This window comes from Podarcis muralis, chromosome 14 (assembly GCF_964188315.1).
Source record: "Podarcis muralis chromosome 14, rPodMur119.hap1.1, whole genome shotgun sequence".
NCBI classification, from domain to species: domain Eukaryota; kingdom Metazoa; phylum Chordata; class Lepidosauria; order Squamata; family Lacertidae; genus Podarcis; species Podarcis muralis.
In genome coordinates, this window is record NC_135668.1 from 27,541,899 (window position 1) to 27,566,718 (window position 24,820).

A 24,820-nucleotide genomic window follows, 5' to 3' on the forward strand; every position below is an offset into this window, starting at 1 on the left:
ATTTCCTTAAAGTGAACCACTGAAGCATTATAATAGCTTACTTCTACACTCACCCAAGTCAGAAACCAGCTCTTGTTAATTTTAATGGAGTTTGCAAGTGTCAAGCACAAGGCTGCCAAATCTGCCTCCAAAACATGGCTACTACAGATTATGATTGATTGACAGAAAATCAATTGAATTTTCAGGTCTTATTACGGAGTTCGGAGAAGAAATCCATTTGCTTTTGAGGCACCATTTTAGAAAGTTCTCGTTCGACCTAAAGCTTTAAGGGCTATGATATACCTGAGAGATAGACTTCAGCTCCCTGCCATTGCAATTAAAGATGGCTGAATCTGCCAGTTACAAGTTGCCCTCCATTTCTCATTTCCCCCTAAGTTTAGTTTGTTACATTTTCCCCCATTAGCTTGCAATTAAAAAATATAATACTATTTTTCCTCCTATTATACACATTTTTGTATGCAGTTTTCCCTTATGCAAGTTAAAGTTATATTCACATATATACATGCACTTTATGAACACTTTCCCCCGATATACACATTGTTGGTTGAAGAACTACACTGCAAAATTTCAGAGAAATGCAAATTTTGAACGATGGTGTGGTGCTTGGGGTATTTTTTTTTTTTATTTTTTTAAGTGTGAATTAGGCAGGTTCATATCAAAACAAGAACTGGGTTTCTCCCTTTTCTGTAGTCATTCACTCCTTGGGACCTCGATAATGTTCTACATTCACAAAACGCAAATGCCAAACGGCATGGTTGATGGTGGCCCCCAGGGATAGAGTTTCCCTCCTTCTGAAGGACAACCCAGAGTCAGAGCCCCACAGGTTTTTGCAGGGGATGTATGCAACCCTTTAGGTTTCCTTACACATCTTTGGTGTTTAGGATGCAATGTGGCAGGACTGTCCTTAGAGCAATTCCCCTATGAGGAAAGACTGTAGCACTTGTGAATTTTTAGTGCAGAGAAAAAGCGAGGAACAGGTGATATGGCAGAGGTCTATAAAATCATGTGTGCCATGGAGAAAGCGGATAGGGAAGGAATTGAGATTGTCTATATTTATTAGTAGCTTGCATTAAGAGTTTTGCTGCACATTTTTGTAACATCTGTTGTTGTTTTACTTTTGTATACGCTGCTTAGAATTTGGGCTTGCCGATCAGAAGGCTGGCGGTTCAAATCCGCACAACGGGGTGAGTTCCTGTGGCTCTGTCCCAGCTCCTGCCTACCTAGCAGTTTGAAAGCACACCAGTGCAAGTAGATAAATAGGTGGCAGAAAAGTAAACGGCATTTCTGTGTGCTCTGGTTTCCATCACGGTGTTCTGTTGCACCACAAGTGGTTTAGTCATGCTGGCCACATGACCCGGAAAGCTGTCTGTGGACAAACGCCAGCTCCCTTAGCCTGAAAGCGAGATGAGCGCCGCAACCCCATAGTTGCCTTTGACTGAACTTAACCGTCCAGGGGTCCTTTACCTTTTTTTAAAAAAACCTTTTATAGAAAAAGTCTAAATAAATAAATATGTTCACCATAGAAAAGCATTGTATTACTTCAACAAGCCTTCCACAGCTTGCCACCCTCCAGATGTCTTAGCCTACAATGCCAATCAGCCAAAGCTAACATAATGTTGAGGTTGATGCAAGTTGGAGTCCAAAACATTTGCAGGGCACCAGGTCAACAAAGGCAGCTGGAGGAGCTAGCCAAAAAATGCACCAAACTTATGTTTTGATGCCAGATACCATCTCAGCAATGCATAAATGGCACCAAGAAATAACTAAAATAATTAAAACACCTATTCATGCTTCCCCTCAGTTTTCTTTGTTGAACATGTGGACTGACCAAAGGCCTTTTATTTATTTTTACCAAAGATCTTTTTACATGGATGCTGGTAGCTGCCAGGATTTCCATAGTGCAACGTTAGTGGAAACACTACATAATTTGAATATTTCCTTATGGACTCCTGCCACTGCAGGAAAAATAACACATAACTACTGTACATGCTTCCAAGGGCAAAGAGGGCCCTGAACATTTCAATTCTGTCTGGTGGGATTTTATTTCTTCTGTTTCAGATATGGATATGCGACAATCACTCCCAGAGTGATGTCAAGAAACATGGTTGTCTCCAGTTAATGTCAAGTGTAATTATTCCTCATGCTTATAACGGTATAGGAGCTGCCTTGCTTGGGGTATGCCAAGTTGATCAGTTATGAAATATTATTAAAATCAATAACAAAGTAAGGCAAAAATGACCAAGTCTCTCTTTGTCAAGACACTTCAGAAAGCTAAAATCCAGAGCGGCTGCCATTTCACGCACAAAGCACTTTGTAGCAAGAAGAGGCATGGGCAAAAAAATAAAATAAAATCAATCCTAAGGGAGGGAGGAAAGGAGGGTAACTTAGCAGAAATGTTAAGATGAACACTAAGATTAGTGGGTTAGTGGAAAGAAGGTATTTTCATCCCGTTATAATGAAACTGGCAATGAATGGCTTGGTGTCAATGAGAAAGCTGAGGTAATAAAGTTAAAAGAAAGAGAAAGGAGGCATAACCATTTGGAAGTGACGTGATGGATAATGGGAACACACAACCCAATCAGCTATAATTAACAAAAACACATGTTGTGAATTTTTTTTCCTCAGAACACAATTTTTCTCTCAGGCACTGCTTCACTCTGGCCCATCCTTTGGCCCAGTTTTGACCTGAAGTGGTCAACCTCTTGTCAGGCTGTTGTCAGTTCAGATGGCGGGCTGGGGTTAAAAAGACTTCATACAAAAAGATTCCTTAGATATAGAAAATTAGTATGTCAGGGTTTTCCATGGGCCTCAGCCTAGCCACTTTCCTAAGGTTTACCACCTCAGTGAAAACAAGGCCTTGTTTTCTCCTGAATCATGGCTGAAATCTGATTATGAATCCCCGCAGTGGGGTGCGCTCCCATTGCTCGGTCCCAGCGCCTGCCAACCTAGCAGTTCGAAAGCACCCCCGGGTGCAAGTAGATAAATAGGGACCGCTTACTGGTGGGAAGGTAAACGCCGTTTCCGTGTGCTGTGCTGGCTCGCCAGATGCAGCTTTGTCACGCTGGCCACGTGACCCGGAAGTGTCTCCGGACAGCACTGGCCCCCGGCCTCTTGAGTGAGATGGGCACACAACCCTAGAGTCTGTCAAGACTGGCCTGTACGGGCAGGGGTACCCTTACCTTTTTTATTTATTTAAAGTTTTTTTGAGGGGGATTTACATTGGGAAAAACCCAGTCCCTGCTACTGGACTTAAAATCTAAAAGACATGACACAAAAGGGAAAGGATTCACAGAGAAGAAGGGTAACAATAAACAGCGAACTCATGCGCTAGTTCATTGTTATAATGTTATTGTAATGACCACCTGAAATGGAAAGATTGGCCACCTGTCAAATATGTCCAAAGTGAGCTCTGTTTATGTTGTTTAACTGAAACAAAACAAAAAGCAAACTAAAAGTTGAATTTGCAAGTTTTTAACAGTCTCACCTCAGTGTGCTGTAAATCCCTTGTGGCTATGAATCCATCAAGTATTCAGAGTTCATTGGCAAGAGAAAGAACCACTCTGCAGGCTTTTCAGACGTCCTTCAGAAACTGCAGAGAGAGAAATACACAGCTGAACAAAGGGAAGGAGAAGAAGTGAATTAAAAAACAGATGTAGATAGGTGTCTTGACGGAGGAAATCCCTACTTGCAAATATTTGCTCAAGTAATGCCAGAATGAAATTGTGCTGGATGTACCAGCGGCCAGATGACCAAAATGAGGTTTTTTTCAAATGCAAAAGCTAATCAGCATTTCCTATCACATTCAGGTTAAATATTTAAAAAGTGGGGGAGTAAGGAATGGGGAATAAAGCTAGGAAACAAGAATAAGGAAGATCAAGGCAGACATTTAGGGCCCTCTCCAAACTGGGGGGAGGCTGTTGGAGGATATTCTGCAACATGTCATTAATGTAATACTGCATTAGTGATGGGTTTATACTGGACTGTCCACACATCATTCTGTTTTATTAGATGTTTTGCCATGCTTTCCCAGTGCTATTACATTACTGCTGTCTGAAGGGACACTTGTGGGCTGCTGCACAACAAAAGCAGAACAAAAAATCAACCAGAACATTTTGTGGTATAAGAAGTTAGAAGATTTCAGCAAGAAATTACGGGACATGCAGCAAATGGAAATGAAGCAGTATGTCTGCCTCAGAACTTTTGCAGGCATAAACAGTGTTGAAATTGAAATAGTGTAGGAACTTCCCAGTACCATCACAAGCACAAATCAACATGAATGCATACTGAAAGAGACATCTGGAAGAGCTCTATATAGACTGAAGAGTGACTTTAAGGTTCAGGTTGAAAGAAGTAATGGTGAGCCACATTCCCAGTTATTTATTTATTTATTTAAAACCTTTTAAACCAACTTTCCACACAGAACTATGATATATTAGTTATTGTAGAATGGAGAAGGGGGACTATACGCATAAAGCAAAGAACTGACTGTTTGGGGATCTTTGTAGCCCATCCAAGGACTACAGGATAGCATAGAGGAGTTCCCAGTCCCCACATTCTGTTCTCATTTCAATCCCTTAAGAGATGGGTTAGACTAGACCACATGGCTCTCTTTGAAAATCAACCAGTAACTTTCTAGCCTCCTAGGCCTTTGGCTAATTAAATAATAAATGGCCTTTTAAACTGCGGGGCAGTATTGGTTTTGTTTGTTACTATGTTATGCATTTTAGTTTTTTATTTTGTAAACTGCTCTGTAATCCTCAGATGAAGGGCGGTATAGAAAGTTAATACATAGTGCGTATTTCTATGCAATTTGTATGCAATTTCCCCTAATATGCAAAGGTTTTCAAATCCATTTTGCCCAGCACATAACACATTTTTGTATGTTATCTTCACTAATATATACATTCATATGAACACTTTACCCCCAGTCTATGCATTTTTGTACTTGGCTAGAGAATTACACTACAAAATTTGGAGATGTGTGAATTTCAGAAGACGGCTGCGTTTTGGTTCGTGCGTTGTTTCAGAAGGCACAAATTAGGCGATTTGTCTTTAAATGTGAACTGAGTTAAATTTCTCCCTTGTCACATCATGTGTCAGGGCTGCTCTCTTGCATGTCCCAACAATAACTCAACTGCACAACAATATCTGGTTAGTCCTTTCCCTTGTGCAATATTCCACCAGCACAACCCATACACTGCTAAGTGACTTTAACTTAGAGCTCATCCATACCTCTATTTGTCCCGTGCCTGGACATCACAGATCTGAGCAGTTTTGTCTTTGCCCTACTGCCTTCCCTTGGAAAACCTTCTCTTTGGCAATAAATCAGAACAAATGGCAATCCTTAGAAAACCTATATGCTGTTTGCTCCGATTCAGTGCTAAACCATTGGTTTTCCTGGGGGGGAGCAGAGGAGCAAACAAAGTATGGACAAGCCCTTAGTTTCATTGGGTTGTATCCAATGTAGTACAGTATACTAAGAAATTTGGAAGCTAAAGAACAGGGAATACACATGATAAATAAATATTTAAATAAATATTTAAAAGTAGTTACTTGTTTTAAAGCCACAGGTAGGCAAGAAAAGCAAGTGAATTAAAACCCAACTTTTGGCTGCTGATCCACAGCAGTCCCTGCGTTCAGATGCTTGCATGATTCAGTAGGAGATGCATATTTCTACTTATCCCAAAAATGTCAAAGGATACTGGGGGAATATGTAAGTCTGGAGGGTGTGCGAGTAGACACTGCATTAAAGAAGTACAAATTAATATTTTTCTTCCCTGACTTTTAATGCTAATGAATTCATTCAACTCTTCAAGAGGAACTCCCAAGATCGTAATTTAAATCAGATCAAGATTTCTGGACATTAAGCACTAAATTCCCAAAGACATTTTATGGAAATGGATCAGGAATGTGAGATTCTTTCGGATGGAGTGGGAGACATAATCCTCCTCCTTGCCCAATTTCAAAGAAATTGCTGCTGGAGAAACAGAGTACAGGTGCACCGAGTTGTCCGTGGAGGAAAGAATACATTAAAACCAAACTTAAGCTCAAAGACTAATGACCAAGAAAACCACAGAGTTGTGCAAGAGAGTCTTAAATACTCATCCTCTCTCAAGGTTTCTGTATATGAGATAATGAACAGCCGAATCACAGCATAGCTTACTGCTCACTAATGACCTCTTTCCTCAACCAGAGGCTGGGAGGGTTTCCTACAGCAACCCAGGGCTGTCTTTGAACTTTCACTTTAACCCCGTTTACTCAAAACAACATTATTGTGAACTGGCTCTCTTCAAAAGGGAGACAAGCTGGATTCTGTTATTATGAGACTCCTAAGATGAGTGAGTCGTGATTAGAAGCATCAAAACCAATCAAAACAAACAAGTGAGAGCACACATATTTTGCACGTATATTGTTTGATCAGAATTTTTTATACGAGCGCTAAATAGGGGGGATTATTTTTTTTTTTAAAAAAATGAACGTGCTGAGAAAACCAGAAGTGCTTGATGCTGGAAAAATTATTCTGCAGGGGTAGCATGGGAAAGGAGATGGAAGCAGACCGTCCCCAATGACACTCACGGAAAAACACACAGAAGTCAGTCCAGGAACTATTTCAAGACCAGTTCAGAAGAGGGACAACTTTTTCTTCGGGTTTGTTGCGGATTGAAATTTGTCACAATTCAGCAGGCTTTCCCATGGAAAGCAGAGCAACAACAAAAAACCCACCTTTCTCAGACCCATGATAACAGAGCGATACAAAATACTAGAAATCACAGGACAAACGAAAGTGTGGATGGGCCAACGTGGGCATTTTTGCACCTACTTTTAAGTCTGTGGGATAAGTTATAATACTATTTAAATGGTGGACCACATTCCCTCCTGTGCAACCTTCTACGGGCCACATGCTATCAGCAGGTGGGACCAGCAGCAGACGTGGGCTTAGCAATTAATGCTAATTTTACCTTTTACAGTAGGGTTGTTTACACACACACACACACACACACACACACACACACACCTAGGCAAGCAGGAAGCATTATCAGAGTTCAAGGACACATTCCAGCCAAGCACAAGCACTCAAGGAGGGTGCAAAGCAGGGCTGATGAGGGGCATGCCATGGAGAGCAGGTGGTGTGGCCAGAGAGCTATGGCCTAGGGAGAGTCCTGAGGGCCTGTCAGGAGTCCAGGTTCCCAGCTTGATAAAACAGTAAGCGTAGGTAATTAAAAAGGACGATTTATTGCAAAAACAAACAGATAGCTCCGGACAGCTCTAACAAAGCCTCCGGCATCATTACTCAAGATGACCCTTCTGAAGATTCCTTCCAGTGTCTACAGAATCTATTTATTGAACCAACGTCCCTTGCATCTCTTGTTTTGCTTCCTATCTAGAAGCCCTCCCATTCACTGACTCCTCAGACTTATTGGATTAGCTCCAGCCTCTTCCTTTTCTGACGAACTGTCTCCTTGTCTATTCACACCTATTTGAGCTTGCGGTGAGCTTTGGCTGTGTTCTAGCCTGCTCTCAGCTACTGTCCTATCAGCCCGCCCGTCAAGGTCAGGAAGAGCCAAATTCTGCAGCTGCCGGCTCTCCCCTGCCTAACATCAAAGCCTCCCTGTTCCTGGCTGCTTTCTGCATTTGGCTGCAAACCTTCGCTCGGAGCTGGCTCATTCCTGACAGGGCTAGACACAGAGTCCTGGAGGGCCTGAGGGTCCCTATACCTGATTAGGCAAGCCACTGATGAAAGCTCCGGTGTTGAACTGGCTCCAGTTGTTACCTCTGGATCACACTGAAGCTTTTGAATTTTGACATTCATTGTCAACACCTTATGGCGGTCTCCCCTTTCCAAGAACCAGCCTTTAATTTTCATAAGCTACTCCAGGGATGCAATGACAAATAGAAACACAACTGGATCCGACACCTATTGCAATTTAATTTTGCATAATTTCACTCATCTTTCATCTCCGGTAACGTCTAACTCATTTATTATCCATTGTTTCTCCCAAAGGCGGGGCTTCTTTCCAGGAAATTATTAGCAAAAGCACCTAGTTTTCCAGTAACAGGGCAGGGTGACAACAATCCATCAGAAAAATTGGTGGGCAAGTTCCTTTGAATTAATATGTCAAAAACATCAAGAAGCAGTCAGAGGAGTGAGAGACGCAGACTGACCTAAACCATTCCCAGTGAATGCTGAACCCTGGGCCTTTGTTTTGCAGCTGGATCACTGAGATCATCCAGAGGAGTGCTGTTACTTGTACCCCATGTTACAGAGGACCTACTGGCTTTCACTAGAAGATGGGCATTTAGTGCTGCAGAGATTCAGCAGGCATCCTCCCTTGTTATTTCTGCTATCGGATGCTGCAGGCTGCTTAAGTAATCTTACTATATTTATAGTATTGAAATATAGATTTTTGTATGTTGTTAGATTTTGGGTGTACTAAGTCATTATGAAATTGTTACTATGTCATTGCTCTGTTATGTTATCATGTAATTGTTTTGTAGTGTTTGTTTGAAATGCATTCTTGTTTCTTTGTTTTAAGCCGCTTTGAGAGTGTGTGTGTGTGGAAAGGGTAAAGGGACCCCTGACCATTAGGTCCAGTCGTGGCCGACTGGGGTTGCGGTGCTCATCTCGCTTTATTGGCTGAGGGAGCCGGTGTACAGCTTCCAGGTCATGTGGCCAGCATGACTAAGCAGCTTCTGGCAAACCAGAGCAGCGCATGGAAATGCCGTTTACCTTCCCACCGGAGCGGTACCTATTTATCTACTTGCACTGTGACGTGCTTTCGAACTGCTAGGTTGGCAGGAGCAGGGACCGAGCAATGGAAGCTCACCCCGTTGCAGGGATTCGAACCGCCGACCTTCTGATCGGCAAGCCCTAGGCTCTGTGGTTTAACCCACAGCGCCACCTGCGTCCCTTGTGTGTGGAAAAGTGGCATACAAAGAAAATGAATGAGTGAATCCTTGCTAGCTCCTGACTTTTGGGTGTCTCTTGGAGACCTTTTCATAAGGACAGGACAATTCACTTGTTTAGTTTTTATTCTTTGGATCAGACACTCAGTTTGAATCATTTCCTACCATTTCTATGAGGCCATAGCTCTGTGGTGGAGCACATGTTGTGCATGCAGAAGATCCCAAGTTTGACCCCCAGCGGCATCTCCAGGTAGGACTAGGAGAGACCCCCGCCTAAAACCCTGGAAAGCCACTGCCAGTCAGTGTAGACAATACTGAACTAGAGGGAACAATGCTCTGACTCAGCATAAGACAGCTTCATGTGTTCCTATGCGGTCTGATATTTTATTGTATACACTCTGCTCTGCACCACTGTGTTCTATTGTATGAACTGGTGGTATATAACCTGGCATCCCTAATGTGATGTTCATAGATACCCCTGTGCCCTCTGGTGCCTGTCAAGGGCTCCTGCCCTTCCTATTTATTTAGGTTGAGGGTTATGGTTTTGTGCCTGTGGTTATTTTGTTGAGGGGATGCCTGTTTTTAGGGCGTGTTGCCTGTTTATTTTGTTTTTTCAAAAAAATCTGTGCTGCTTTGTGGGTATGTAAAAGTGTTTTGCTTATTTTCTGTAGGAGTGGGGAGTGTCTTAGAAATGTCCAGTTTTCTTCTGTGAAATGGGAAAGTGCCCAGGGGGAAATAACCCGCACAATTTTCCAAAATGCCCCCTTGCTGCAGCATCTCTCTGAGGCATTGTGGGAAATCCCTAAGGGAACTCCCAGGTACTTTTCAAAGGGAAGCACAGATCACAGAGTGATAATTCTACTGCTGGTCCCTGACCTCTTCTGAAGGAGAAATACATGCAATATTCTGCTGAATGTGAATTATATTAATCAAATATGTTCCCGTTTCCCTCACAAGGAGTTCTAACCTTAAAAATAAACCAGAGCAGTTAGCAGCAAGTCAGCTGGCACAAAAATCAGCCTGGTCCAATCTAAAACAAGACAGGTTGCCACCCTACTGGTTTTATTATTTCTGGATTTATGATCTCAGTGCTTCCGTTGGCGCTGCGTTTTCAAACTGCCAGCAGACCTTCTCCCCCAAGGCAGTACGTTTTAATCCCCCATATGCCCCCCCCGCCAGCTCCCCAAAGCACCTCCCTGCCTGGCAAAACCTTGGCATAAAACCATCTTTACAACTGCCCTGCAGATATCTTTCAAAAGCAAACAGCCGCACAGCATGGGATTCATTCCAGGTGACTTCCAATTCCCGGTGGGTGTGTTCAGATTTAATTACGGTGGTCTGTGGAGGGTTCAGGAGCCGTCTGCAGGCTCAGAGTGACAACTCTTAGCATCTGCTAGGCCTCCTGGGACACCATCTGTGTTGTGCAGAAAGAGGGTCAAGAACTTATAAATACGACTGATTCTTCCCCTTGACTTGACAACGTTTTTGCCCCTATTTTTTAGGAAAGGGTTTATAAGTGGCAAGGGCATTCCTAGATCCATACAATGGCACAAATTTAGATTTTTTAAAATTGCATAAACTAACCTATACATACAGGTGCGAATTTAGGACCTCTCAGAGGGAAAGTCACTCTGTAAGGAAAATAAAAGCAAACGCTTAAGAAATAGAGGGGAAGAGGGAGATGAACAGGGCCCTATTGCAAAACATATCAAGACTGTTGGACCAGACGCTAACATTAGCCTTGCTAGGTGGAATATCAGCAGATCTCAGTAGCAAGAAGGTCTCCAGACTTATCAGCCTTCAAAACAAGGTAGAGCTTGATTTGACTTCCTCGAATGCCTTTCCTCTACAGCCATTACAGGTGCAAGTGGGATGGTCCTTCCTTCCTTCCCACCACCCCCACCCTCCAAGTTTCATTTCTCCCCTAAGAAATTCCCTGCACACCCAATAGCTGCAGGCTTGGACTGCGCTTTTCCCTTGACATGCTGCTTTCCTACACAAAGGGAATCTTCCTTTCCATGGGTGTTCCAATTGCCTGATGGTGGGCAGCTTAATGTGTGAACCGGCTCCATTTAAAACTTGTCTTGAGGGATCATTCACTGTGCAATACAAACACTCGGTGCTAAAAACCATTGTTTAATGCAGGAGTAGACTACAACTCCCATCATCCCTGCCTACTGGGCCATGCAGGTTCTGCTTTGGTGCCTCTCATTGGCATCTGGGTTGGCCACTGGGAGAACAGGATGCTGGACTAAATGGCCCCCTTTGATCTGATCCATCAGAATCTTCTTATGTTCTTATGCTGGCTGGGACTGATGGAAGTTGTAACCCCATGAAATCTAGAGGCCGTCATATTGGCTGCCCCTGGTTTACTTTGGCATCACAGCATGGCCCTGATAGCTGAATAGTGCGGACTGCCCAGGTGACAGAACCACTTTGTGGAAAACTTTGACCAGGGGGATTGATCAGGGAGACAGTGTGCAAGATCTTCTAAATAAGACTGCAATTCTACAGAGGCTTAAAGGGACCCCTGACCATTAGGTCCAGTCGTGACCGACTCTGGGGTTGCAGCGCTCATCTCGCTTTATTGGCTGAGGGAGCCGGCGTACAGCTTCCGGGTAATGTGGCCAGCATGACTAAGCCTCTTCTGGTGAACCAGAGCAGTGCACAGAAACACTGTTTACCTTCCCGCCAGAGCGGTACCTATTTATCTACTTGCACTTTGACGTGCTTTCGAACTGCTAGGTTGGCAAGAGCTGGGACAGAGCAACGGGAGCTCACCCCATTGCGGGGATTCAAACCGCCGACCTTCTGATCGGCAAGTCCTAGGCTCTGTGGTTTAACCCACAGCGCCCCCTGCGTCCCTTACAGAGGCTTATCTAGTAGTAAAAACCATCTTCACTTCCATGCAAACATTCATAGGGGCAGACAGAACAAGATTTTAAAAATTAATATCGTTCTCAGCCCTCCCTCCCACCTCCCTCTTCTGCCTGGGCTTCGGAGAAATTCCTCTCTGCTGCACTGCCTTAGAAAAGGGTCGTTCCTTCTGCCAAGCTGAAAAAGCAACCAGGGTCATATGCCAAGCCTGTGCTTTATCATCCGCCCAGCTCTCGTCCATAAAACACACTAAAGACTAACTGTCCTCCTTCAAGAGAAAGAAACATTCGTTACAAAAGGGAAAGGGAAAGAAGCAACCTCTGGGCACTTTCCCTTCAGTTCCCCTCTCACATCAATAAGGGCCCTAAGAAGGAAAATGGAAATGAAACTGTGAAGAGATGCAGCTTGGATTTTCTCTAGGTTTCTGTTGGTTTGGGGGCAGGAGGATTGCTTTGAAAAAAGTCAAGGGCCAGAAAGCACAGCAGGATGCTCAGGGTTTGTGCATGTGTGTGTTTGTGTAGGTGTGTGTACACACACACGTATTAACTTTTGATCATGTTCCCAGACCATAAAGCAGCCTCCTCCAGCCTGCTGCATTTATTTCATTTAAGGCATTTCTATACCATGTAGTCATTCACATTTCTAAGTGGTGTTCACAGAAACAAACCATACAAACTACCGTATTTTTCGCCCTATAGGACACACTTTTCCCCCTCCAAAAATGAAGGGGAAATGTGTGTGCGTCCTATGGGGCGAATGCAGGCTTTCGCTGAAGCCTGGAGAGCGAGAGGCGTCGGTGCGCACTGACCCCTCTTGCTCTCCAGGCTTCAGGAAGCTATCAGCAAGCCTGGGGAGTCCACGGGAGTTCCCGCAGGGCTCCCTAGGCTGCGGATAGCAGCCTGCCGCCCGGCGCGCAGGGCGCCCTGAAGCAGAGCAGCGCCACCATCCCGCTGTTCCCCGACCTGGTTTTGGGGGGGAAATAAAGGGAAATTTTTTTCCCTTTATTTCCCCCCCAAAAAACTAGGTGCGTCCTATGGGATGGAGCGTCCTATGGGATGAAAAATACGGTATGTAACAATAAAACAAATTACAATGAAACCAAACACTACCTTGAAGTGCCTACCACTTACCTCTAGGTGTTTTTGACTACAAACTCCCATCATCCTTGACCATTGGCCATGCTGGCTGGAGCTGATGGGAGATGGAGTCAAACAACAGCTGGAGGGTGCCACGTTAGCTATATCTCCTCTGGGGGGGGTGTTGATTCTGGAATGGATGGACCCAGAAAAAATAAAAATAAATTTTTCCATATCTTTCTACATTGCTGGGTGGGGGACCTGTGGCTCTCTAGAGGCCCATGGTCCAGTGGCCAGGGATGATGGCAGGAAAGGCTGGAAAGTCACAGGTTGCCCACCTCTATTCTACACATTCCAAAAGGATATCTGGCAGGATCTGACAGGCTGTTGGCTTGGATAATCAGCACGCAATAGTTGTATTTACAAGAAAATTTATTGTATACAGTCATTAACCTCACACAAGCAACCATCCATCAAGATGAAGTTGAGGCATCTCAGCTCAAATTGCGCCTCCAACAGGAAATAATAATAATTATCATTATTATTTATTATTTATACCCCGCCCATGTAGCTGGGTTTCCCCAGCTACTCTGGGTGGCTTCCAACAGAATATTAAAATACAATAGTCTATTAAACATTAAAAGCTTCCTGGAAAACAGTAGTCTGACCTTATGGGTCAGGGAAAGTCTGGGTAAAAAGTGTGCATATAAATATATGTGTTTGTGAAAATAATAATAATAATATAATAATTTATTATTTATACCCCGCCTATCTGGCTGGGTTTCCCCAGCCACTCTGGGTGGCTTCCAGCAGAATATTAAAATACAATAGTCTATTAAACATTAAAAGCTTCCCTAAACCGGGCTGCCTTCAGATGTCTTCTAAAAGTCTGGTAGTTGTTGTTCTCTTTGACATCTGGTGGGAGGGCTTTCCACAGTGCGGGTGCCACTACCAAGAAGGCCCCCTGCCTGGTTCCCTGTAACTCGGCTTCTCACAGCGAGGGAACCGCCAGAAGGCCCTCGGTGCTGGACCTCAGTGTCCGGGCCGAATGATGGGGGTGGAGGCGCTCCTTCATGTATACTGGACTGAGGCCGTTTAGGGCTTTAAAGGTCAGCACCAACACTTTGAATTGTGCTCGGAAACGTACTGGGAGCCAATGTAGGTCTTTCAAGACCGGTGTTATGTGGTTTAGGCGGCCGCTCCCAGTCACCAGTCTAGCTGCCAAATTCTGGATTAGTTTTAGTTTCTGGGTCACCTTCAAAAGCAGCCCCACATAGAGCACATTGCAGTAGTTCAAGGAAACACAAAAGCACCCACCCTCTTCTTTTTTGATTGACGCCTTTCCTTGACCTTTGTTTTTCTGTGAGCCTTGGGACTCTTGGGGTCGTATCCCACCTCTTCCTTTGACGAAGATTCCCCCTCCCCTGTGAGGTGACTAACGGCTGCTCCTCAGAGAACTAGCCTCCGTCCAGCCCACTCTCACTGTACTGATAATGTGCAGTCTCTCCTCCTTCTGAGAAGGGGATGTTGTAGCCCACTGCCTTTGGCTGGCTGATAAAGAGGCAAGTCTCTTTCTTCCTCTTCTGACTGACTACCCCCCCCCCCCACTCAGACTGCTCATCTTGACTGTGGAAAGTCATGTCCATGACAATATCAGAGTCATCCCACCCAACAAGGAAATGGCGTGTCCCCATTTTTTAGAATGTTTTTGCATCACTCCTCTTGAATTATGCAAAGCATCTTGCAACTGAGAAGTGGCAGACTTTGTGCTTTCTTTTTCTTTTTCTTTCTTTTTTTGACTTTCTGCTTTCTTAGAATACTGAGGTCCACCAACTGCAGGAATGTGCGAAAGACTTGCACTTCACATGAAAGGACTTGGTGCTTTTGAACAGTTTCTGTGCACAGAGATCTTGTTTTGAGTGTGAGTACTGAGCTGAGCTCTTAGTGCTTCCTCACACAAAAATCCATTCCTGTTTACCTCAAGCCCTCTTCATTTCAGCAGGCTCCAAACATGAAAGTTCTCTGCAACGAATCAGAGAAATCTGAATGCAATATTCCCCCCAAACTGTTTCCTGTGGGGATGGAGGATGGAAAGCACAAGTAAATAAGCTGGGGGCAAATTGGCTTTCTCAATTATGCCAGTCAGAAGCAAACTGATCATTAGTCCATTTCAGATTTGCCAACTTTGCCCTGAGGCACGCTTGAAAAATACTCTCTGGGTGCTACAAATGTACTGTAGCTATATAAGAGCACAGGTGGTTCAAAGAAGATAGGCTCAAAAGGACAGAAACTGAAGACTGCCTCAACAGAAACCCAGTAAGTAGCTAGATTGCTTTTCCATAGGTCTCCGAGTGATTGTGACCTGTAACCTGAAGATGGTCTTTTTTCACTTCCAGTATTAATAAGGCTGAATGAAGAAGTTATTTTGTGAACTGAAGTTGATTGGTTGGTTGAATTCCTGCTGCAACTCCCCAATCAGAAAAAGTTACAACTTTGGGGGCTTTTTAGTTTAGAGAAAAGGTGAATAAGAGATGCATAGCATAGAGAAAGTGTACAGAGGAAAGTTTTTTCTCTTTCTCTCATAACATTAGAACTCAAAGGCAATTGATGAAGCTGGATGTTGGAAGATTCTGGACAGAACAAAACAATATAATCATAGAATTGTAGAGTTGGAAGCGATCCCACTGGTCATGTAGTCCAACCCCCTGCGATGCAGGAATCTCAGCTAAAGCAGCCATGGCAGATGACCATCCAACCTCTGCTTAAAAACCTTCAATGAAGGAGAAATCCACAACCTCCAAGGGAAACTGTTCCACTGTCAAACAGCTTCTATTGTCAGAAAACTGGCGTTTAGTCAGAATCTCCTTAATTGTAACTTGAATCCACTGATTTGGGTCCTGCCTTCCAGAGCAGGAGAAAACAAGCTTGCTCCATCTTCCATGTGACAGCCCTTTAGACATTTGACGATGGCTATCATATCTCCTCTCATTCTCCTCTTTCCCATGCTAAACATACCTGCCTCCCTCAACCATTCCTCATAAGGCTTGGTTTCCATCTTGGTCACCCTCCCTCTGCACACGTTCCAACTTGTCAACATCCTTCTTAAACTGTGGCGCCCCAAACTGGACACAAAATTCCAGGTGTGGTCTGTGCATAGGTCCACTATGAGAGTCACTCCCTCCGGAGGCAGTGACTATCACCAACTTGGATGGCTTTAAACAAAGATTAGACCAAGTCGTGGAGGATAAGGCTGTCAATGGCTAAGCACCAGAATAGCTATGTTCTACCTCCACCATCAGAGCCAATATGCCTCTGAAAGCCAGTTCCTGGAAATGGCAGGTGGGGAGAGATGCTGTTGTGCTCATGTTCTGCTTGTGGGCTTCCCACAGGCATCTGGTTAGCCACTGTGAGACAGAGTACTAAATATCTGCAGTATCCCAAGGCAGCATACCTCTGACCACCTATCGCTTGGAAACACAAGAGTGCAGGAGGCTATTGCCTTCATTTCCTGCTTACAGGCTTCCCATTGAGGCATCTAGTTGGCCAGTGTAAGAACAGGGCTCCTCTTCGGTTATTAGGTGGCTCTTTTTTGTGATATTATACCCATTTTTAATATAAATTTATATAAATTATATAGAAAATTTAAATGAAAATAACACAAATCCATTCATTTCCTTAGAAAACATAAAATACATTTATCGAGAGGCAGGATCTCCGGTCACAAATGTTTGGATTGCTAATCCACAGCAGTTCCCAGAGGGGGTATTGGAAGAGGCGGCCTTGGCAAGGAGCTGTACTTGCGCCCCCCGTCCTTTGCACAGGGCTGCTGCAATGGTCCATGCCAGCAATCAGATTCTTCTGCCAAGGTGCCCAGAGGAGCCTGCACACCTCATCCAGCCACCCAAAGCAGCGTATAGGTGGCCCAGTGAGCGCACAGATGGGCAGAAGGGCTCTAAGCCACCAGAGTGAAGAGGCATGGTTTTTGTGTCCCACTGGGCATGCATCCTTAATTGGAGCCAATCTCACCAACCCCTCCCATAGACTGCAAGAAGATCAAACCTCTCCATTCTTAAGGAAATCAGCCCTGAGTGCTCACTGGAAGGACAGATCCTGAAGCTGAGACTCCAATACTTTGGCCACTTCATGAGAAGAGAAGACTCCCTGGAAAAGAACCTGATGTTGGGAAAGATAGAGGGCACAATGAGAAGGGGACGACAGAGGACGAGATGGTTGGATAGTGTTCTCGAAGCTACCAGCATGAGTTTGACCAAACTGCAGGAGGCAGTGGAAGACAGAAGTGCCTGGCGTGCTCTAGTCCATGAGGTCATGAAGAGTCGGACACGACTAAACGACTAAACGACAACAACAGTAGCTTGGACAGTGATGGGGGAAAGCCCCAAAAAGCTTCCATTTGCATAGCAACTGCATAAGACCCAGAGCCCAATGTTGGTACAGAACCTAGCATCTTAGATTTTATTTTTAATGATAAGCTCTGGCTGCAAAGACAGACTGGGAAGTGTGCCTGCTTTGGAATACCTGGCAGAGTTTGGAGAGGCATTGATTTCAATGGCTCTACCCCGAGCAGGGCTAACACTGGATACCAGCCATTGTTAGCCCAAGTGGCTAGATAAAACTGCTCTTCCTTCTGCCATCCTGAGGCTGTGAAGCCAGTGCCCTGTTGCCCATTTACCTCTCAACTTTCCATGATGAATCTCTCCCTTGCTTTCCAAGAAGCAAAGTCAAGCAGAAAGCAGGGTAATCAGTGACAGATGGAAAATTGGAGATCAAGTGGTAAAGAGGAGCAAAATACCTTTGCCTTGCAGTTTAAATAGATGTTTTGGGTAGCTCCCCCCCCCCCCCCGTTAATACCATGAAGAGGGTGCAAATTCAGTGTCACGGAACGGCACAGTTAATTAGACACACACACACTTTCAAAATGCAGCTTTTGTGTTCGTAAGTAAAGCAATTAAGGCAGGGAGTGGGGGAAAGAGAATAGCATTTGTAATTATGCTATTGATCTTATACCCTTTCCTACTTCACTATGAAAACATTCTTCACACGTGATAAAGAAGAATCATCATTAATGTCTCTTACAACGCTTCAGGGTTTTGTGTGTCTAACAGTTTTCCCATTCTGCTTCCTTCTCCATCCCCTCTTTCTCCCTAAGCCCTCACTGAGAACTTTCAGAAACCGAAAAAGTATTGTGAACTTTAGGAATTTCAGAGCCGAGGGGAGCTTGGGGGAAAAGGTGTATTAGAACAGCCTGCTAATTAAAAGGAAGAGTTGCCTTATACATTTCCGCTGCACAAATGTATCCCGCCTAGAGATCTGAAACATATTTTTTTTCCACAGGGCTGTTAAGAAAAAAAATCAGAAGTGAAACAAACAGGGGAGGCAAATCCCAAATCTCTTGCCTCTTTCATCTGGCACCAGACAGAACTCACTCTTTTCAGGTTTCAAAGTCCGTTAAAACATCACCTTTTGAAAGGAGATACTCAATTAGCCTCAGATGTGATTTATGTAAGAGTTGCAAGAAAATGCCAGCAAATGTTCGTGTTCAAAGCACCCACAGCAAACTCTATGAAGTCCACTTCGTATCACTTATAATTAAAGTTTCCAAACTATGAAAAAAGATCCAACATCATAATTAGTAACCGTGCGCTTATTTCTCAATTTCTGCTACAACAGACATTTGCTTTGATCTGCATAAGTTGACTGATCATTAATGACATCTAATGTTAATTAATGACAGCGCACGTGGTAAAAGGGTCCATAGAGAATGAGCTAATTGTGCTTCATTTTTTAAAAGCATTTGTAATTTAGGAATTATTTCAGTAACTATTATTTAGGAAGACAACTGCAGCAGCCAAAGGTCTTCAAGAATCACTCTCAGCAATGCGATCTGCAGTTCGTTTCTTTTTCTTATTCAGCAGGGAGGTATACAGAATCGGATGTAATTTATGGGGAATATCTTTTGAGACAAAAGTATCCTCTTTGGCAGGGTAGAAAGAGAGTGGGATTTATTAGGCAAGCATTGCATAAGGCAACTCTTTAGCTTAAGAGATCTTCCTTTAATGAAAGGAAGGCTTTTCAGATTTGTTTTTCAGATTTGAGTTTTACATAAATGGATAGTCAGTCATCCACTCCAAAGCTCCACATTTTTTATACATCTCACAGGGGTTGAGACTGTATTTTGTCCTTTAATGCAAAGCGAGGTCCAAGGTGTCATGTCCTTAGCTCTCTTGAGTGGTGACCTGCACATTGCCCAAAAGAGAAAGTGCATTCTCCACAGAAATGGCACTGCCATCTGAAGGGGTACAGACAACAGTCTCTAAGGTAGAGTTCAGATATGCAGGCCACTTCAGTGAATAGCTTGAGCTCTTTGGACTACCCCTGTAAATACCCAATTGACAGAGGGCTTTCTCGGTAGTGGCGCCCACCCTGTGGAACACCCTCCCTTCAGATGTGAAGGAAATAAGCAGCTATCCTATCTTTAAAATACATCTGAAGGTGGCCCTGTTCAGTGAAGTTTTTAATATTTAACACTGTACTGTTTTTAACACTTGATTGGGAGCCGCCCAGAGTGGCTGGGGAAACTCAGCCAGATGGGCGGGGTATAAATAATAAATTATTATTATTATATTGTCTCAGGGTTTTTTTCCAGGCCTTCACATCTCTATGGCTGGAGCTGATAGGAGTTTTAGTTCAGCAGCATATGGAAGGCCACAGGTTCCTCATCCCTGCATTCTGACTTTAAACGCCAAACCATTTTACTCCCTGTTCCTCCAGTTTGCTTTACCTTCATCCCCAAGGCGATGAAGACTTCTGCAGAACCCTGAAGCCTGCTCACTATTTTGTGACATATTTCTTGGCCTACTGTGGATTTTGGAATGTCCTCCTCTTACGCCAACTTTGCGCGATGTGCCACTTCCAGTGTGAGCACATTAAAAAATATGCAAAAAATATGCAACCAGCCAATTATAATCCCAGGCTAAGCCAAGCACCAGTTGGAACAGGATGAGGAGGGGGACATGTCGGAAGCTAACAACAGTTTTAAACCTTAATAAAAGAAAAGGCACAATATCATAACTGTCAGAGCAATTTTCCACATCAGTAACCTAATACTCAAATAGCTGCATATTTTTGCAAGCAAACTCCCCCCTGTTGCATACCTGTTCTGCTCGGGAGCACCTATTCCAAGACACATTAAAAAAAATGTTTGGCTTACAAATGTTTGGCCAATTTGGTGAAAGCTGGAATAAAATAGATGCTACTATAGGGAACGAAGGAACACACATGCACACACTGATTGGCTCAAATTCTGGTTTCATTTTCTGTAAACATCTGGGCTGTAACTCATTGCCAGTTTTACCGCCACCTTAACATTAATGCCGCCTCCAACTCAACATCATAAAGATGGAGTTATTAACTTTAATTTGCTCAGGCTGTATTTCTCTTTTGCACAAGGGGATAAATCTCAGGCGTCCATTACCAGGCAGTGTTAAAAAACCAGAAGATAATATTTTCACACCATAAGCACTTCCAAGAGGATGTAAGTGCTCATTTTTGCCTTTCGATGCAATTCAGACAGTATACAAGTCTATAAACCAGCCTTTCCACAACCTAGAGACCTCCAGATAGTTTTCAAAAAGTATACTGAAAGCTAATAATCAATGTATTGATAATCAATGGCAACTCCTGCACAGACACAAAAACACACCACCATCCTAATCGTTGTATCTTCATTTGAATCCCAAAGCATACATGTTGGTAAATAAATATCAGATCAGAAGATTCATTAACAAGCAAATTAATACGTGAATAAAGTCCTCCTATGGAAATCTCAGAGCTCTGTCAGTGTTTGAGATCACGCTCCCTGATTAGGGTTATTTTGGGAATTTTCAACTGTGACTGTCATTTCACTGTTGTCTGTTGCCTCTCACAGCCACCTGTGAGGCAAGTTTCAAGTCAGGGAAATGGGGGGAGGAAAGGGGGGGCATAGGCAATTTGTCTGAGGCAATATTACAAGTCTGTAGCAGAGGCTGTCACAGAAGTAGAGACATCCCAGATCAAATGTTTTACTTCTATGAACACTCTGTGGAACATTCCCATAATCCATGTTGGTTTGTTATTGTTGTTGTTATTTACAGTAGACTTGTCAGTGTCTTGTTACACAAAAGCCTCCAAGCAATTTGCAACACGTCTAAAAGCATGAACATTGATTACATAGGTACAGACACATTCATACAAAAGCACACGCCATTGGTAAATATATACAGAACAACCCCATAACAGTCACAGGAAATCATACGACAACAAAGTCATCACCATAAACAGATGTCAGTGAAGGTGCCAGGTGGGCCTTGGGACAGAGACCATTCCACGGATAGGAAGCCACAACTGAAAAGGCCTCCTTTTCCTGGCCACCACCTCTCCCTCTTTGAGCTTCCCTCAAAGAAAGAGCCTGAGGAATGTTTACTCTGTAGCTGCACCATAGATTGTGGCTTGCAAAAAGTATTAAATCACTACTACCCACAAAGAGAGATTTCCTTCCACCCAGTCACAGCGGCAAACTTGCAAGTCAGAGTCTGAATGTGTGTGCCTTGTTGTTGTTGTTTAGTCATTTAGTCGTGTCCGACTCTTCGTGACCCCATGGACCAGAGCACACCAGGCACTCCTGTCTTCCACTGCCTCCCGCAGTTTGGTCAAACTCGTGCTGGTAGCTTCGGGAACACTGTCCAACCATCTCGTCCTCTGTCTTCCCCTTCTCCTTGTGCCCTCCATCTTTCCCAACATCAGAGTCTTTTCCAGGGAGTCTTCTCTTCTCATGAGGTGGCCAAAGTATTGGAGCCTCAGCTTCAGGATCTGTCCTTCCAGTGAGCACTCAGGGCTGATTTCCTTCAGAATGGATAGGTTTGATCTTCTTGCAGTCCATGGGACTCTCAAGAGTCTCCTCCAGCACCATAATTCAAAAGCATCAATTCTTCGATGTGTGCCTACGTGCAGGCAAATGAGAATTGTTCCTCACTTCCACACATGGGTATCTGGATGGGTAAGGACATGAGAACCTTAGCACCCTGCCAGATGAGACCGAAAGGCCCATCTAGCCAGCATCCTGATCTCACAGTGGCCAACCAGATGTCCCAATCGGAAACCCTCAAGCATAACAGCACACCCTCAAACCTGAGCATAACAGCACACTCTCCTCCTGCAGTTTCCAGCAATTGGTATTCAGAAGGATTACTGCCTCTGGCCATGGAAGCAGAGCATAGTATTCATGGCTAGTATCCATTGATGGCCTTCTCCTCCACGAACTTTTCCAATCCTCTTTTGAAAGCCAGCCAAGTTGGTAGCGATCCATGCTTCCTGCGGGAGGCAGCGGCATCGTTTAACTATGTGCTGCATGGAGAAATGTTTTCTTTTATCTGTTCTGAAGCTTCCAACGCTACGTTTCATTTGAGGTCGTTTAGCTATCCCTTAAGAGCCATTGTCAGGACTCGTTCTTGTCTTTCTCCTCCCACTGGGAAGCCTTCCCCAGCTTATTTCCCCCTTGCGATTACAATCACTACTTGAGCATTTAAAGGGGAACCAGGGGCAGATTTCTACAAGCGTACTGGCGCTACCGGGAGTCGTAGTGCTTAAGGCTCCGTGGGAGGAACGCCCCCCCTTCTTCTGCCTGCCACTTGTTTCTCTGCGCAACAGATTGCCTTTCCACTGTACAAGAGTGCATGTTCAAGCTTGTACACATCAGTTGCGCTGATGAAGGAACAGACAGCAGGGAATTTGGTAAAACCGTTAAATTCATGCTGCCTGCGAGACCAAGCAGAGCCAAACGCCGCATCTCCCCCTTGCTCCAGGAGAGGGGAAATGCAGCAATACCACCACAGCCTCTCGCGAGCTGCTCCATTAACGCCACTGCTTTCAAATGGATCGTCATCTCAAGTGAAATCTTTCCCACACATGTAAAACTTTGCGGAGTTTAAAAGGACAACGCAGCCACCGAAGGGCCAGGGAAAACCGACACAACCTTCTTTAGCTTTAGGTGGCCAACAGTTCTTCTGACGGGTCTCGTGTGTCTTACACACCAAACTCATATGCAGAGAATAAGCGGGTGAGGTTTTGCCCTCACCACATCTCCTGGAAAGCTTCCCTGCTGAATTTCTGTGGTCAGTGCTGCAGACTGGGACCAGTTCTGTGCGTCCATGTGATGGGGGGAGGAATGATCCCAGCTAAGGGGACCCCCGTTCCAGAAACCCAACATACAGCTTTGCAGCATCTAATTTCATTCAAGAGGAGCTGAGTACGAAGAGTGCCGCTGCATTTATTAAAGTGATTAATAATTATGTTTAGGGACAGCTCCGCTTTCCGTTGCCGTCAGCGGCTGTAGTGCAGAAATCTTAATTTCGCCAAAAATCCATACATTAAAGTAATGTGCACTGCACACTCCACGCTTGGCTCCCCTGGAAGACACAAGCATACCTGCACTATTCCAATTCTCCGGTGCACCAAAGTCTGGACGACGTCACCTCCACAAAGTGTAAATTGGCCAGAATACGTCTTATTGAATCAAGGGTTTAACCCAGAAGCTAGTGACATCCTTTTCCATAGCAAAGATTAAAACAATCTGCCTAAGCAAAGCAGACCCTCCTTCTTCACACGGCCCTCCATCAGTATGAGGCAGGTTCACACTGAAGAATCCATTTGTGAATTACAGAACATCTTCTAAGCCACCACTTTTAGAGCAGCTTCCTCAGCCTGAGGGCCATGTTCCCATCTGGGGAACCTTCTGAAGGTCAAATGCAAATTTTACGGTACCTTTCTCCAATAGGCTAGTTTCTGCTCACGTTCCTCCCTATCCTCTATCCAGGCAGCCAGGAGGCCCAATCAGAGTTCAAGGACATGGTCCAGCCAGGCAAAAACCCTCGAGGTGGGTGTGGAGCAAGGCTGGTTAGCATAGGAGCCAACTCCTGGGGGCCGAAACCCCTTAAGCCCCCACCCATAAAATATTTTAGGGGGTCAGGCCCCCCAAAAGTTGGTGGACATTACCATTCAAATGGTGTGTGTGCTCCGCATCTTGTGATCGATTATGTAAGGAAGTGTTTACCTGCCCCCCCCCCAATATTTTATTAAAATTGGCAGTCCTGCTGTTGAGGGACATGGCCTGAGACGCTTGTGCTTAGGGAGAATCCCAAGCAGAGATGGGGAGGGAGGAAATTCAATTCAGTTTCCGTTTAAAGGCAAACCTCCCTAATTTGCACTTTCTGAAACAATACTTGAAATTCAACCACAGCTATCCTTCAGAATCCATGCTTCTCTTTACTTTACTTTACTTTGCAGTGCAGTTCTCCAGCTGCATAATGTAACAAAATTGCCTATGCTGGGGTAAAATGTGCATAGAAATGCACGCTTTACCAGCCTTCAAAAATGCATCATATGCAAGGGAAAGTTGCTTTGCAAAAAATGCATGTATTAGGCAAAATTGCATTAAAAATGTGTCCATTAGGGAGAAATTTTCACAACAATGCCAGTGAATTTTCATGAGGACTCTGAGGTGGAAATGCACAAGACGGAACTTAAGAATGGATAAAAATGGGAAACTGAGAGACACCAGAATTGACAGATTCATCCCTCCATAGTCCTGAGGAGCCAGGCAGAGAGGGCGGGAGGGCCAGATTCAGTGAATTCCCACCCACCCCCACCAGCCCTGAGGTTTCCAACCCCACTATAAAAAACTACGTAGTTTGAATAATAACAGCAACATTTCTGAGGCAAGTGGATTGCACACATCACACAAACACAATGACTAGCTCCCACAATAACAATATTCAGCGTGACTCAGGATCTTGCTAAGATAAATAAAGCTGATTAGCTCCAAGACAAAAACTGCCCTCCTGATGATGCCCCAATAATGAACGCCTGAGCCTTGCTGATGTTCCAGCACTCAGCCCGTCAGCAACTCAAAA

General features: G+C 44.3%; 1 protein-coding gene across 7 annotated transcripts in view; it reads right to left on the reverse strand.

Moving 5' to 3' along the window:
- The window catches only part of MEGF11 (multiple EGF like domains 11), a 339,710-nt gene that overhangs the window by 257,496 nt on the left and 57,394 nt on the right, over positions 1-24,820 (reverse strand). For all 7 annotated transcript variants that reach the window (XM_028705587.2, XM_028705582.2, XM_028705584.2 and 4 more), the window contains exon 2: positions 3,485-3,589. The gene's annotated coding sequence lies outside the window, so the exon portion shown is untranslated. The remainder of the gene's footprint in view (positions 1-3,484; positions 3,590-24,820) is intronic.